Raw genomic sequence first — 13,784 nt, forward strand, 5'->3', positions numbered from 1 at the left:
ATATGGAACATGGCTCACCCACCCACGGGAATCCACTTGGCATCTGTGAAATGCTCACTTAACCATGATTGCCAATTCCCTATCAGCAATAGCCTTCAGCCGTGCATTCAGAGGCCTCAGCAGTCGGTAGGGGGTATGGATGATCAGTGGGGCAGACTGCCACTGACAAGGGTTGCCCCTTGAATGGGTACACACAATTCAGGGATTGGCATGGCGGTGCCATGAGTGGTTGCCCCGCGATTGTCCCCCCCAGCGACTTCGCCCCACCCCCCCATGGCAGCCACCCCTGTGGAGGATCCCCCACCTCCCACCGAGCAGCAGGCGCAGCGCCCCCGGCCTTTTTGCCTGTGAACACAATGACTACTCACCTCCTCGGCTCCCCACAGAAGCCTTTCCACCAAGCTCTGATGCACGATCAATTGTACAAAGACTCAGGTTGGCTACAACTGTGGCTTTATTGCAGTAAGATGTGTGGCCTCCCACAGCAGCTGGCGAAATGGCTGCTGAATAGAGGACACGCATATTTGTACTCCTTCTACTGGGCGGAGCCAGCAGGCAGGGGCTACCGGCGAACCTGTAGTACAGGTACTACCTTACATCACCTAATACAGGTGTAACAGTGGTTTACCACAAGCTCATGTTTTTCAAAAGGATATCTAATCGGCGCCAGTGTAAACACTTGCTGGGGAGGCCAATAAATGACAGGAGGCCATTAGATATGGGGTCACTCTCGATAATTATATGGAAATGGGGCTTAAGTGGTGATAACTGGTTTCTCGCCACACTACAGTGAGATCCTGATTTCGCCTACGGGTGCGGGCTGCTTGAATCGCAAACTGTTTGGTGTCCGGCGCACATTTCATTTTTTGGCCTCTCCCGCTATTCAGCAGCCTCGTTACGCTTGTCTTTTCTGAACTTTGCATGAGGCCCATATCAATTTGGATATCACCTTTCAGAGCCACGTGCAGGTGGCTGTGTACTGAACTTGCAGAGGTGGAAGAATATTATGAATAACGCTGAGGCACTCAACAGTAGAAGCATAAACATGCATCAACTTAAATAGTATGTGAACAAGCAGGTACTACTGTGGGAACAGAGAGGCGCAGATGACGTTTCATTTACTGCAGAAGCTAATAAATATACATCTAGTAGTTTAAAAATGACCTACCAATTCACTGTAGCGGTATCATTACTGTTACAAATTAGCCTCTGCACATTTTACTGCATTAACTGTAATCTCATCATTACTGCTGCAGTCATATCATTACTGCTACAAATTGCTCCCCATTTATTATGCTGTAGGACAGATTCAACAGAGATGTCATTTATGGCTAACAAGATTTCACGATCATGCATCAACTGAACAGTCTTTTATTCTGCTGGCATAACATCAATATAGGTCTTGTTGATGCTAACATGTTGGATCTCATTGTCATTTAAGACTCCTTGGAGATGACTTCCCGTTGCGGCTATGCAGAGCTAAGTCGCACATTTGGCAGCTGCCGCAAAAAAAGGACTTTTGGGCCCTTTTCAGGGCCCCCAACGGAATTTCTCCGACGTTTCCCGCTGTGGGAAGGAGAGTACAATAGTTCCCCGACAGGATATGGCTTTTACCAGGAGCGGGGCGACGAAAAAAGTGGTGGTGGACCTGAAGAAGGTGCGAGGGAAGAAGAACAAAATGGCGGCAGGTGGGGAGCAGGCAGCCTGGATGCAGTAGGCACAGGAGCAACAGGAGGTTATCCAGCGCTGCTTCAGAGAGATTAAAGCGGACCTGCTTGAGCCAATGAAGGCTTCTATCGATAAGCTGCTGGAGACACAGACGGCCCAGGGGGTGGCGATCCGCGAGGCCCGACAAAAGATCTCCAACAACGAGGACAAGATCTTAGGCCTGGCAGAAAAGGTGGAGGCGCACGAGGCGCTCCACAAGAAATGGCAGGAGCGGTTTGAGGAGATGGAGAATCAGTCAAGGCGGAAGAATTTGCGGATTCTGGGCCTCCCAGAGGGGCTAGAGGGGCCGGACATGGGGGCCTATGTGGTCACCATGTTGAACTCGCTAATGTGAGCGGGGTCCTTCCAGGGGCCCCTGGAGCTGGAAGGTGCCCATAGAGTGCTGGTGAGGAGGCCCAAGGCTAACGAGCCTCCGCAGGCGGTGCTGGTGCGGTTTCATCGGTTCGCTGATCGGGAGTGTGTGCTCAGGTGGGCCAAGAAGGAGAGGAGCAACAGGTGGGAGAACGCGGAGGTTCGAATATACCAGGACTGGAGTGCAGAGGTGGCGAAGAGGAGGGCCGGGTACAATCGAATGAAGGCAGTGCTGCACAGGAAGGGGGTGAAGTTTGGTATGTTGCAGCCGGCGCGACTGTGGGTCACCTAAAAGGACCGGCACCATTATTTTGAGTCTCTGGAGGCGGCGTGGGCCTTTGTTCAGGCCGAGAAGTTGGACACAGATTGAGGGTCGGGATGGGCATTTGGGGATTGTGGTTGATATGTTACTTTTTGAGGGGGAGTCCTTTGCTCTTGTTTTTCTTTCTTTCTGGTTCGGTGAGGGTGGTTAGGGCGGGTTGGGCACTGTTTGGCTTGGGTTGGTCGGGGGGGGGGGTTCTTGGAGGGGGGTAAGCAAATGGAACAGGGGTGGATGGCCGGCAGTGAGATGGGGCCCCGCGGGGGAAGGGGAGGCCCAAGTCGGGGACTGGGCCTGTAAAAGGAGCTGTCAGAGGTGGCGGGGCCGGGTAGGTGGAAAGCGCGGGCTTTTTCCCGCGCTGAAGACTGGAGGGGGCGGGGCCGGGGCGGGGAAGCGAGAGTTGTTTCCTGTGCTTGAGATGGAAGGGGAAGGGGGAGAGCCTATGGGTGGGGACGGGAGAGGAGGGTGTGCCACACAATGGGAGGAGTCCAAGGAGAGGCGGAAGTGGCCGGGGCCAGCAGGAGTCAGCTGACTTGCGGAAGTACAATGGGGGGAGTAAGGCAGCTAGGATGCTAGGATGGGTCCTAGCCTTGGGGGGGGGGGGGGGGTGGAATCGAGTTGCTGCTGCTATGGTCAAGGGGGAGCTGGAGCGCGTGGGGGCAGTCGAGATGCGGTTCTGCCGCCATGGGGAATGGGCCGGGCGTGGGCGTGGCTGGCCGAGGAGGGGTTATGGCTAGTCGGCGGGGGAGGGGGGCGGGTAGGCCCCTGATCCAGCTGATGACCTGGAATGTAAGGGGACTGAACGGGCCGGTCAAGCGGGCCTGCGTGTTTGCGCACCTGAAGGGGCTGAAGGCGGATGTGGTTATGATCCAGGAGACACACCTGAGGGTGGCAGACCAGGTAAGATTGAGGAAAGGGTGGGTAGGTCAGGTGTTTCATTCGGGGCTGGATGGCAAAAATCGAGGGGTGGCGATCTTGGTGGGAAAGAAGGTGTCATTCGAGGCGTCGAGCTTTGTGGCAGACAATGGCGGTAGGTACGTAATGGTAAGTGGTAAGCTGTAGGGAGAGGGGGTGGTATTGGTCTATGTGTATGCCCCGAACTGGGATGATGCGGGTTTTATGCGGCGCATGTTGGCTCGGATCTCAGACTTGGAAGTGGGGGGCCTGATAATGGGGGGAGACTTTAACACGGTGTTGGATCCGGTACTGGATCGCTCCAGGTCTAGGACGGGTAGGAAGCCGGCGGCGGCTAAGGTGCTGAGGGGACTTATGGACCAGATGGGAGGGGTGAACCCTTGGAGATTTGCAAGGCCGGGGGCTAGGGAATTTTCATTCTTCTCACATGTCCATAAGGCTTATTCCCGGATCAACTTTTTTTATTTTGAGCAGGGCGCTGATAGCGAGAGTAGAGGATACCGAGTACTCGGCGATAGCCATTTCAGATCACGCCCCACATTGGGTGGACTTAGAGCTGGGGGAGGAGAGGGACCAGCGCGCGTTGTGGCACTTGGAGGTGGGTCTGTTGGCGGACGAGGAGGTGAGTGAGCGGTCCGAGGAAGCATAGAGAGGTACCTGGAGGCCAACGGTAATGGGGAGGTCCGAGTGGGGATGGTATGGGAGGCGCTGAAGGCGGTGGTTAGGGGCGAGCTGATCTCCATTAGGGCCCACAAGGAGAGGAGGGAGCAGAGGGAGAGGGAGAGGCTGGTGGGGGAGATGGTGAGGGTAGACAGGAGGAATGCGGAGGTGCCTGAGGAAGGACTATTGAGGAAGAGGTGCAGCCTCCAGGCCGAATTCGACCTGATGACCACCAGGAAGGCGGAGGTGCAGTGGAGGAAGGCCCAGGGGGCGACTCACGAGTATGGGGAAAAGGCAAGCCGGATGCTGGCGCATCAGCTTCGGAAGCGGGACACAGCTAGGGAGATCGGGGGAGTTAAGGACAGGGGAGGGAGTGTGGTGCGGAGTGGGGTTGGTATCAATGGGGTCTTCAGGGACTTTTATTAGGAATTGTATCGGTCCGAGCCCCCACTGGAGGAGGGAGGGATGGGCCGTTTTCTGGACCAATTGAGGTTTCCGAAGTTGGAGGAGGGACTGGCGGTGGGATTGGGGGCCCCGATTGGGCTGGAGGAGCTGACCAAAGGGATAGGGAGCATGCAGGCGGGGAAGGCACCGGGGCCAGACGGTTTCCCGGTCGAATTCAAGAAGAAATATATGGACCTGCTGGGCCCGTTGCTAGTTAGGACCTTCAATGAGGCAAGGGAGGGGGGTGCTTTGCCCCCGACGAAGTCCCGGGCAGTGATCTCCTTGATCCTGAAGCGGGACAAGGATCCCCTGCAGTGTTGGTCTTACAGGCCGATTTTGTTGCTAAACGTAGATGCCAAGGTGCTGGCGAAGGTCTTAGCCACGAGGATTGAGGATTGTGTGCCGCAGGTCATCCACGAAGACCAGACGGGGTTCCTGAAGGGGAAACAGTTGAATGCAAATGTGCGGAGGCTTCTGAACGTTATCCTGATGCCGGTGAGGGAGGGGGAGGCGGAGATAGTGGTGGCGATGGATGCTGAGAAAGCCTTCGATAGGGTAGAGTGGGGTTACCTGTGGGAGGTGCTGAAGAGGTTTGGGTTTGGGGAGGGGTTTGTCAGGTGGGTTAGGCTGTTGTATGAGGTCCCGATGGCAAGTGTGGCCACGAACAGGAGGAGGTCTGAGTACTTTCGATTGCACCAAGGGACGAGGCAGGGGAGTCCCCTGTCCCCCCTGTTCTTCGCACTGGCGATTGAACCCCTGGCTATGGCATTGAGGGAGTCGAGGAACTGGAGGGGGTTGGTGCGGGGTGGGGAGGAGCATAGGGTGTCGCTCTATGCGGATGACCTGCTGCTGTATGTGGCGGACCCGGTGGGGGGATGCCGGTGGTAATGAGGATCCTTAAGGAATTCGAGGATTTCTCGGGGTACAAGCTCAACATGGGGAAGAGCAAGCTGTTCGTGGTTCACCCAGGGGACCAGGAGAGGGGGATTGGCGAGCTCCCACTAAAAAGGGCGGAAAGGAGCTTCAGGTATTTGGGGGTCCAGGTGGCCAGGAGCTGGGGGGCCCTGCACAGCCTTAATTTCACAAGGCTGGTGGAGCAAATGGAGGAGGAGTTCAAGAGGTGAGACACATTGCCGCTGTCCTTGGCGGGCAGGGTGCAGTCAGTCAAAATGACAGTGCTCCCAAGGTTTTTGTTCCTGTTCCAGTGCCTCCCCATGTTTATCCCGAAGGCCTTTTTTAGGCGGGTCAACAGGAGTATAATGGGGTTTGTGTGGGCATGAGGGACTCCGAGGGTGAGGAGGGTGTTCCTGGAGTGGAGTAGAGATCGGGGGGGGGGGGCTAGCGCTGCCCAACCTCTGTGGGTACTACTGGGCCGCCAATGCGACAATGGTGCGCAAGTGGGTGATGGAGGGGGAGGGGGCTGCATGGAAGAGGCTGGAGACGGCGTCTTGTGTGGGTACGAGTCTGGGGGTGCTGGCAACGGCGCCGCTGCCGTTCCCTCCAAGGAGGTATACCACGTGCCCGGTAGTGGCGGCTGCCCTCAAAATCTGGGGGCAGTGAAGGCGGCACATGGGGGATGTTGGGGCCACGGTGTGGACCCCAATATGGGGGAACCACCGGTACGTCCCAGGCAGAAGAGATGGAGGGTTTTCGGGGTGGCACAGGGCAGGGATACGAAGGTTGGGAGACCTGTTTGTGGATGGGACATTCGCGAGCCTGGGTGAGCTGGAGGAGAAGTATGGGCTCCCCCTGGGGAACACCTTCAGGTACTTACAGGTAAGGGCGTTTGCCAGGCGGCAGGTGGTGGAATTCCCGCGGCTGCTGCCACGCACAGTACACGACAGGGTGCTCTCGTGGGGGTGGGTGGGAGTGGGGAAGATCTCGGAAACTTACCAGGTGATGCAGGAGGAGGAGGAGGCCTCAGTGGTGGAGGTGAGAGGTAAGTGGGAGGAGGAGTTGGGAGAGGAGATCGAGGAAGGGACGTGGGCAGACGCCCTATGGAGTGTGAACTCTTCCTCATCGTACGCGAGGCTCAGCCTCATGCAGTTTAATGTGCTACACAGGGCACACATGACCGGGACAAGGATGAGCCGGTTCTTTGGGGGTGAAGACAGGTGTGTTAGGTGTTTGGGGAGCCCAGCGAACCACACCCATATGTTCTGGGCATGCCCAGCGCTGGAGGAATTTTGGAGGGGTGTAGCAAGGACGGTGTCGAGGGTGGTAGGTTCCAGGTTCAAGCGGGGCTGGGGGCTCGCAATATTTGGGGTGGCAGAGGAGCCGGGAGTGCAGAAGGCGGAAGAGGACGGGATTCTGGCCTTTGCGTCCCTAGTAGCCCGGCGGAGGATTCTTCTTCAGTGGGAGGATGCGAGGCCCCCAAGCGTGGAATCCTGGATCAATGATATGGCGGGGTTTATTAAGTTGGAGAGGGTGAAATTCGCCTGGAGAGGGTCGGTACAAGGGTTCTTTAGACGGTGGCAACCGTTCTTAGACTTTCTGGCAGAACCGTAGACATTGGCCAATGGCAGCAGCAACTCGCGGGGGGGGGGGGGGGGGGGGGTGGCGGGGGGGGGGGGGGGGGTTACTTTATATTTGTTCTTGTTATTTACACTGGGGGGTCTGAGGGGGTGTATATATTTGTTGCGTTAAGTTGGGGTGTTAATGTTAATTTATTATCTATGTACAGGGGGGAGGGGGGTATGGAGGGTTGCTTTTTTGGACTGTGTTTTGTACTTAATCCTGTTTGGTTCCTTTTTCATTTTGTTACTGATATTTAATAAAAACCTGAATAAAATTTTTTTTTTTTAAATATTCCTTGGAGATAAATGTGAGTAATACACACAAAAGGTCTTTAAATTCTCGCAATGATTTTGCAGATTACAAATAATAATGTCACTGTAATAATGTGTAAGTTGAAAGAAATGCCTCTTGCCTGACATATGTGGTTCTTTTGTACAATGTTCCTGTTAAGTAGCTTTTCACCTTTCGGCAGAACTTTATAAATACGCATGCACAACCTTTTTGTTAATCTGACTCTTAATTATTTCAGTCACTTTGCTTGACTTCAGTGCAAGATTTTGTGACACGAAAGAATGACCTTTCGTTTCCGACGTAATAAAAACAAAGAACAGTGTATTAATTCACACAGTACTTCAATGCGCATCAGTTTTTGGAATGGTAATCATTAAGTTATTTCACCCAGAATATTTCTGCAGGCAGAACTCCCACTTCCATATTTTCCAAAGTTTTTCTAACTGGCAGCAAAAGTACATCTGATAAAATCATTTTCCTATCAGAATCGGCACACATGATATGCACCTTGCTGGATATATGTCAGAGGTACAGCTTTACATGTTTTGGGCAGTTCTCTAAGCAGTCAATATAAAAATGTCAATAATGCTCTTTTAAAATGGCTGACTTGTGCCAAGCCAATCAGAACCAGAGTCAGGTTTGTCGCACAGCAGGCAGCCCATACCATTCATACCATTCAATAAATCTTTCTATTTCAAAGTGACATTGGATAGGTAATGAAGTGGCAAGCTGTTGCCGCCTTTCATGATAAAATGCCAAATCTTTGTATGAATAAGCTGCCCCTGCTAGCACATTAGTGCAATTAAGCAAGAAAATAAAAGTATAAAATAGTTGATAAAGAAAACTGCACCAACGTGCACGATGTTGAGGTGTTTGTTATATGACCCATGGGCAGATTGCAGCTCAGCAAGCCTCCCTGCAGCTATTGATTGATTTCCATTTTGTAGCTCACTGGTCATTTTACAGTTGTCTTCATCACCCCTAGCACTGGCGCTGCCAAACCTACCACTACCCTCCAGACTGATGCTGCCACCCATTTGAATTTCACAAGGTGGGCACTTAAACTTTCACAAAAACTGGCACAAAACATTCCCCAATATGCTGTTGCTCAATTAATCAAGGCATTTGATTGACAAGCAGGGTTACGATCAAAGTTCTCAATCATGCGTTTTATCTTTCGGTGTGGGCCAAGAGGCGCAGAAATGTTCCTCTTGGCCCATCAAAGTCTCACCTTTCCCAGGAATTCCCTCTTTGGTCTCCAAAACAACAGGGCTGGAATTTTCTGGGCTTTGTGATTGCCTGTTCCCACCGCAGCACACCCCAATGGCGTGGGGTGGCTTTGTTGAAAAATCCTAATAACAAGCGACACTAGTAGAGAAACCCACTGCCAGCGAACAGTGTACCACCGAGAAACACGTAGCTGGGGAAATTGAAAAATCCCACCCGAGTATAATGTTCTTGTCGGGGGCCTGATTTATATTACAAGAACACTTGTAGCTAAAGCTGTAAATGATTTATTAACATTAGCTGTGGGTAAACTATATACAAAACAAAAGAAGAATAGCAGTAACATCAAGCACAAGCAACCTCCCTCCTTGCTTCTTCCAGCCAGTCTGAGGTGTCACCTGACTCTCATATGGTCAGTCGGTGAATTACAACACAACCATTATATCACTACACCTAGTTCAGAAGAATGCTTTAGTTTAATTGATGGTGCTACCCTTCACCATAACATACTGTGACAATCATAATTGTGCATTCTGGCTGGTTGGGCACTCTAAGCAGCAGAGCACTGAAGATTCAGATTCTGACTCCTAGATTTATGTGTTTGCAAAAAAAATAAGCCTTTAGCATTAATGACCTCTTTCACTGTCTAATTAAGTCATTGCATACCGAGTTTAAAGGGAAGGTGCCTTTCAGGTATGTTCAGAGCAGCAGCACTAAGTCATTACTGCTTAAGGAATCAAATCAGAGGGCTAGATTCTTGGTCGATCTTCCACTTTGCCGGCAGCGCACTCATGCCCGCGGATTTCCCGACGGCGTGGGGGTGCCCACAATGGGAAACTCCATTGGCCGGCTGGTGGGACGGAGGATCCCGCTGTCGGTGGGGGTGCGCCGCACCAGAAAACGGGTCCGACCGGATGGAGAACCTGCCCAGAGTTTGCGATATATAGTCAAGCAGTTGGGTCTGAATTCCTCTCTGCTACCTCTTCTCTTATTGATTGCAGGACATGCTTTCACTCGAAGACTCATCCCCACAGATACCAGTGAAGTACCATGGAAGAAGCACCGCGCCATCTAATATCACATACTAAAACCAGCTACCCCTGAGATTTCTTTGAAAAATTCTTGGAGGGAAAGCAACATTCAAAAATAAGCCAAATTTTATCTGTGTAACATCCTGCTCAACACAAAATAAAGAAGCGGCAAATACATTCGACATGAGATGCTGACTACTTAATTTTATGTTTTATCATTTAACAGCTTCCTGTTTCACCCAAACGAATCCCTATTTAAAAAGACTATGGCTTTGACTTTCCACGGGCTATGATCCTTACAGTTCACAGGATTTGCAGAGTTGAGCAAGAGGAGGACATCTAATTTGCATGTGGGCCGATGGGTGCAAATGTTTGTTTGAAAACGTTCTTCCTGTTTGCCTTTCTCAATGGCCTGACTCTAATGCTAAGATTATGCTGTCACATTCCTCGCTCTGTCACTGGCCAAAATAGTTTCTCTGCATCAATCCCATCAAATCCTTTCAGTATTTTAAATACCTCGATCAGAATACCTCGCAGTCTTTTATATTCAAAGGAATGATTACAAACTAAATTTATGCAACCTTTCCTCTAAGCCCCTTCGCAGCGAGCATGTTAGCAAAGTATTACTCTGCCCAATGAAACTCAAAACCTTGTGAGCTACAAATGAAATAACTACGATGAAAATTACGCATTTGTTTTAAACAGGGGTTTCACTTCATTAAACAAGAAAATGTTTTCAATCCTTATAAATTTGGAACAGGGGAGATTAAATCTGTGCGTTTATATTTTTTGTAACATTTGAAATATCCCCCCAGCCTGAGAGGGTGTCATATCATGCAAAATAAATGATATAGAGGCCTAGTTATTGCAAACTGGGCACAGGGACTAGTCTCTATCGTGGGTCTGAGATAAATCTGACAGGCTGGTAAGCTGCTGGACGCCTCTAGAATTTAAATTTCTGGCAACCAGCTATAATCCTGAGGTGGATGGTGAGAGAGGGCGGGTCAATTTGGAGAGTGATGGGGTGATAACGGCAGAGGAGGGTGGTGGTGTTCAGCAGGGCTGGGGTTGGGAGGAGTGTCAGGGGGAGATCAGAGAGGGGTGGGGGAAACATGGGATGGAGAATAAACAAGGGGTTGCCAAGGACCACTTTTTCCTCACAACCCCCAGATCAGATGCAAAATGCAGTCAGTGGTGACTCCAGTGCATAACAGCGCCCTTATGTTATACCCTTAACATAAGGGTATAACATAATATACCCTTAATGTAATAACATTCCATACAAATATACCTCAAAGTTACACAAATAGATATATTGGATAAATGTAACATCATAATTGTCCATGTTCCCAGGTGTCCTGTGGTACTTCATAACAGGCCCAGTCCTTCTGAAGTGAATAAGAGGGAGAGAGAAACAGTGAGCTGTAAATTTTGACTGCCTTACCTGGTGTTAGCAGAGTGGCCATGGCTATCCTGCCCTGAAATCACAAGTGATACAGCCAGTAGCTGGTAGCATCATCAACCTGTTTTAGATATCAGCCCCCATATAATAATTAAAATAGGGATTCTGTGCCTCAAATAAGAACCTCATCACTTTAGCTTAGAACTGTCCAGTGCCTGCAGACTGCAAGCTGAGATCAGATCCAGGAGTGATGAAAAATCAGTAGGCTGATAAAGCAATATCTTGAATTATTTTTGCAGGCCCCAAAGGCCCCACCTCCGAGGCGCTGTTAGCACCCGAAGCCGACTCACCCCTGCTCCCACCCCCACTATCCACCAGAATTACATGTCTTCTCTTCCTCGCAAACTGCTGGTGACAGCTCTGACTCAATTTCCTACCTGCTGAGCTATGATGAGGTGTCTGCCTAATGCCTGGCACATCACCTGCCCAATTCAAATAAGTCCGGAGCCTCAAATACCTGGCGGCCTCTTCGCTGGCAGAGCAGTGCTCAGTCACACAAAGATCAAAATCTAACACGGAGTGTTAAAAAGACTGGGACGGATAAATTGCAGATGTCGCCACCATAAAATAATCCCAGAAGTTTTTTAAACATTTTTTTATTGGCTATCGTTCTGCCAGCATTTATTGCCCATCCCTAGTTACCCTTGAGAAGATGGTGTTGAGCTGCCTTCTTGAACCACTGCGGTCCCTGAGGTATAGGCAGTGCTGTTAGAGAGAGGGAGTTCCAGGATCCTGCCCCAGCGACAGTGAAGGAATGGCAAGTCGGGGAGTTGAGTGCCTTCGAGGGGAATCTCCAGGTGGTGGGGTTCCCAGGTATCTGCTGCTCTTTTCTTCTAGATGGTAATGGTCGTGGGTTTGGAAGGTGCTGCTTAAGGAACCTTGGTGAGTTACTGGCAGGGCATCTTGCAGATGGTAAACCCGGCTGCCACTGTTCGTCAGTGGTGTTGGGATTGAATGTTTTGGAAGGGATAGCAATCAAACGGCTGATTTGTCCTGGATGGTGCCGAGCTTCTTGAATCTTTTTGGAGCTGGACTCTAATTGGGCAGACAAGGTCAACATCACAGGTTCAATTCCACTACTCGCTGATGTTGTTCCTGAAGGCCCACTTCCTCAACCTTGCCCCTTGCCTAAGGTGTCTTGATCCCCAGGTTAAATCACCACCAGTCAGCTTTCCCCCTCAAAGGGGTAAACAGCCGATGATCACCTGGGACTATAGCGACTTTATTTTACTTTACTTGCATCCAGTAAAGTGAAGAGTATTCCATTACACCCCTGGCTTGTGCCTTGTAAATGATTGTCAGGCTTTGGGGGACACAAGTTGAGGTACTCACAATAAGATTCCTAACCTTTGACTTTTTCTGGTAGCCACAGTATTAATATGACTAACCCAGTTCAGTTTCTGATCAATGATATCCCCAGGATGTTGACTGTGGGGGATTCAACGATGGAAATGTCATTGAATGTCAAGGGGTGATGGTTAGATCCTTAGATCCTAGGAAATGGTCATTGCCTGGTACTTGTGTGCCGCAAATCTAAATTGCTACTTGTCAGCCCAAGCCTGGACATTGTCCAGGTCTTGTTGCATTTGGACATGGACGGCTTCATTATCTGAGGAGTCGCTGAATATTATGCAGTCATCTGCGAACATCTCCATTTCTGATCTTATGATGGAAGGGAGGTCATTGATGAAGCAGCTGAAAATGGACACTACCCTGAGGAGATCCTGCAGTGATGCCCGAAGTTGCTGCTTAACCAGTAAATCTCATGTTCATTGTTTTTCAGATCTCTAGACAGTGGGTCTTCAGGTTTTATGTCAAAGGTTATTATCTAAAACAATAATTTCCCATGGGCAAAATGCTACTGGTGCTGCTAAAAAAGTATTTGAAATGGTAGCTTGTACAACAGATAGCCCTTAGCTTAGTGTAGTGATCTCTGTATATGTATATACATGAAGGGTTAATGCGTAGTCAGTACAGTCAGATGACCACTAGAGGGCAACACTAACAGGGAGTATAAATACAAGCTCAATCTGTTTTCCCACTCCCTTCGGGTGTGTTGTGGTTAGAGAACAGAAGTATAGTTAGCTCAGAGTGTAAAGTATAATATTCATAGTAAATCTAATTGTATCTTGTTTAGTTTGACTACTTGTAAAAGTATTGAAGAATCAAACTCTCAAGTTAATTGATTAGTTACTCAATAAATTATTTGCTATCACTGGACGATTTTGAGTATTCATCATCATCAAAGTTAAGTTCAACTCGGCATAAACAAATGAGTAACATATATTACTCCAAGTAATATAACACTTAGATTACTTAATTCATTTAGTAATGTACATTTTAGTTTTAGAATGAAATATGCTGACAGATGATTTTTACTTTCAAGAAGTAACATTTATACTTGCAGATTACATGTTAATATGCTGAAACTTATTACAATAATGGCTAGCATCCTGTTTCATAGCCTGGGCTTTAACTGCTCCATTTTGCAGGGGTTTAAACTTTCCATTTGGCAGTGACAGTACTATTCTCATGCATGTGTGGGAGGATTATATAGGACAGGCTGGAATAGAACTAAATAAATTACGACCCAATCCTGATGTTGGTCATTTATAAAGCTCAGTGGTGATAAAGGCCAAAAAAAAAACCACTCCACTGTGGATTACAGCCACAATTCAAAAGCATAATCCACAGAAAGAGATATCAGAACATTATCGTAGCAATTACATGACCACCTTCATGTCCTCTGTCACTATGAATTTTTTTTGCCACCCCTTCATACTGTTGCAATGCACCCAGCATGACTTTAGGACCAGAATAAAAGCTAATATGTTATTTC

General features: G+C 49.5%; 1 protein-coding gene and 1 long non-coding RNA gene across 4 annotated transcripts in view; one reads left to right on the forward strand and one right to left on the reverse strand.

Moving 5' to 3' along the window:
* The window catches only part of LOC140410474 (CUB and sushi domain-containing protein 1-like), a 3,392,839-nt gene that overhangs the window by 2,394,465 nt on the left and 984,590 nt on the right, over nt 1-13,784 (reverse strand). The gene's annotated exons all lie outside the window — the stretch shown is intronic.
* LOC140410473 (uncharacterized) overlaps nt 1-13,784 on the forward strand; it is a 178,467-nt gene that overhangs the window by 139,243 nt on the left and 25,440 nt on the right. The window lies entirely within an intron of this gene.

Source organism: Scyliorhinus torazame, chromosome 4, assembly GCF_047496885.1.
Source record: "Scyliorhinus torazame isolate Kashiwa2021f chromosome 4, sScyTor2.1, whole genome shotgun sequence".
NCBI classification, from domain to species: domain Eukaryota; kingdom Metazoa; phylum Chordata; class Chondrichthyes; order Carcharhiniformes; family Scyliorhinidae; genus Scyliorhinus; species Scyliorhinus torazame.